The following is a 3,054-nucleotide window of genomic DNA, read 5'->3' on the forward strand; positions in this document are numbered from 1 at the left end:
ATGTTGCAATTCTGACTTCACCTTTTCTGAGTTGAACATTTGAAACAAGCACCTTCCTCAAGGCCTTTGCATTGGCAATTCCCTCTGTTGAGCACACACTTCCCCATCTAATTTTTCATCTCTGTTCTTCTCTTACTTGAGGTTTCTGTTCAATTGTCCCCTTATTTGCAGACCTTGCCTAAATAGCAATGGAAAATAGAACACCCTATCACTATTTATACCTGTTTTCCTTTTCTTCACACCAACTGTTACCACCTGCAGCATTATGTTATTTTATTATTTGCTAATTTACTTCTTATCCCTCATTTAATTGTAGAGACTTTTCCTTCTATGGCCTATGTTCATTGCCTCCACAGTGCCTACAACAGAGTCAGCACTCATTTTTATTCATGGGATACTGAAGAATTTCCCATTAAAACTGTGGAATGCATGGCCCCTCAAGGGAAAAAGATGATTGGGCCAAAAATTCCATATAAAAAGTGGCTCAAGGGACACCTTAAATAGGACCATGTGAAAAATATTAAAATTAATTTCTTCACTGAAATACCAATTGTAGCATTTTAACTATATGAACAATGCAAGTTAGAGTAAAAATTACTCATTTTTCTCATCTTTCCTGGAAGTCATCTCTACCATATGGACCTAGGAAATGATACCCAAATTTCTGGATTTCTTCTTCTTGGATTTTCAGAGGAACCAGCCCTGCAGCTCCTCGTATTTGGACTTTTCCTCTCCATGTACCTGATCACAGTGTTTGGGAACCTGCTCATCATCTTGGCCATCGGTAAAGACTCCCACCTGCACACACCCATGTACTTCTTCCTCTCCAACCTGTCCTTTGTAGACATATGTTTCACCACCACCACCATCCCCAAGATGCTATGGAACATCCAGACAGAGAGCAAAGCTATAAGCTATGAAGGCTGCATCACCCAGATTTATTTTCTTTTACTCTTTGGAGTGTTGGATGTCTTTCTTCTCACTGTGATGGCCTATGACCATTTTGTGGCCATCTGTCACCCCCTGCATTACACAGTCATCATGAACCCCCAGCTCTGTGGACTGCTGGTTCTAGTGTCCTGGATCATGAGTACCCTGAATTCCTTGTTACAAAGCTTAATGATGTTACGTCTTTCCTTTTGTACAAACTTGGAAATCCCACACTTATTTTGTGAGCTCAATGAGATGATCCAACATGCCTGCTCAGACACCTTTTATAATAACCTGGTGATATACTTTGCAGCTGTCCTGCTTGGTGGTGGTCCCTTTGCAGGGATACTTTATTCTTACTCTAAGATAGTTTCCTCCATATGTAGAATATCATCATCTGAGGGCAAGTATAAAGCATTTTCTACATGTGCATCTCATCTTTCTGTTGTCTCCCTATTTTATTGTACAATGCTTGGGGTGTACCTTAGCTCTGCTGCTACCCAGAGCTCACACTCAAGTGCAATAGCTTCAGTGATGTACACTGTGGTCACACCCATGCTGAACCCCTTCATCTACAGTCTCAGGAATAAAGATAAAAATGGCTCTGAGAAGATTCATTGGTATGCTTGTTATATAAGACCAGTTGTCCTGGAGATGATTAATTTCTCATGACGTCATGGGTCAAAGCCTGAGAAACAGAAAGTACTACTCTTTGATCACATTGCAGAAGTAGAGCTTGCTCTATTTCCTTATTTATTTTCAAATTATATCATATCTTTACATATCAACACATATATAGGTAATTTATTTTTAAAGTGTGGAATATTCCATTCAAAAGATGTAACATAATTTATGTAAGCATTTCCCTATTGATGGATGTTTAGATGGTCTCATTACTAATACTGCCAATAACACTTTAGATTGTGGCTCAGGATGGACAAGTGAGTACACGAGTTCCTTTCTTTTTCCACCCAAGATTATATCAAGATGATAGTAAGGGGATAAGAGAGGATACTCAAACTCCAAGAAACTCCAAGATACTCAAAACCCACAAACTCCAAGAAAACATGAGTTGGGGGACATCAGTTAAATGATTTTTAAAAATTTCTGAAAGCAGATGTAAGAATGTTCACTAATAGAGCAGAGGAAATCACAGCCTAGGTAAGAGGGAACTGTGATGAGGAGAGGCCAGCCTGCTTGTCAACTGGGAAGGTTTACTCAACAGGGCCATCTTTTAAATGGATATCTCAGGTATCAAAACTCACTGTATCACTTAAAATGCAATAAAAACCTTAAAATCAGGCACTTACTCTACAAAGATGCTACTGTGTTATATAAATGCTTCTTCATTTTATTCAGCTTGTCCTGAATGCCCACCATATCCTCAGGCAAATTTGGTTACCAAATGGTATCCCTAGTGAAGTCTATATAGAAAGATAAATGTGAATAAATGAATTGGCCTAATGTGGTTTTAGTGTTAGAGATGAACGTTAAGTATGAGAAAGCAAAATTTCAAATCACCCATTATGTTTGTATGCAAAATGTCTCTTTTTCATGCTGTACCGATATATATTGAATCATCAAAAATTGGTGTCCATGAGGGAGGTTTATTCATTGAAATGAAGGATTTGTCAGTTTATTTTATGTTGTTGCTTTTTTAAAATTACTGAATTACCTTCGCGTTTCTTCTGAAAATATTCTAATTTGACTCTTTATATTGTTCTATGAAATAAATTGCCTCTCTAATATCTATCATAAATGCTAAAGAAATGGTGAATGAATAATGTTAACATCACCTATTTCAAATCTCCTTCATGCTCAGGAATGTCTTCCAAGTTTATGATCAGAGCATAGTTCACAAGGGAGCTTGAGATCTGCCCAGTCCTGTGATTCAGAGTAACCAATTTTTCTGCACAAATAGGTATGCCATTTCAAGCCCACCTATGTACCTAGAAGGGAAACTCAGTATAGTCACTTGTTAATAAATTTACTTGAAATTTGATTATCAGCATGATTATGATTGGTTTTCTTAAATAGAAGATAATACACCAAAAATAAAAACAGAAGGTTATTATAATTGCCCCTTAGTTGTGTGTAATTTGATATTTACCAGTTATCTATTGT

General features: G+C 37.2%; 1 pseudogene; it reads left to right on the top strand.

The window, feature by feature from the left end:
• Positions 1-615: 615 nt before the first annotated feature.
• LOC118920058 (olfactory receptor-like protein OLF4) lies at positions 616-1,567 on the top strand (annotated as a pseudogene).
• The last annotated feature ends 1,487 nt before the right edge of the window (positions 1,568-3,054 follow it).

The sequence above is a fragment of the Manis pentadactyla genome, chromosome 12, assembly GCF_030020395.1.
Source record: "Manis pentadactyla isolate mManPen7 chromosome 12, mManPen7.hap1, whole genome shotgun sequence".
Taxonomy (NCBI): domain Eukaryota; kingdom Metazoa; phylum Chordata; class Mammalia; order Pholidota; family Manidae; genus Manis; species Manis pentadactyla.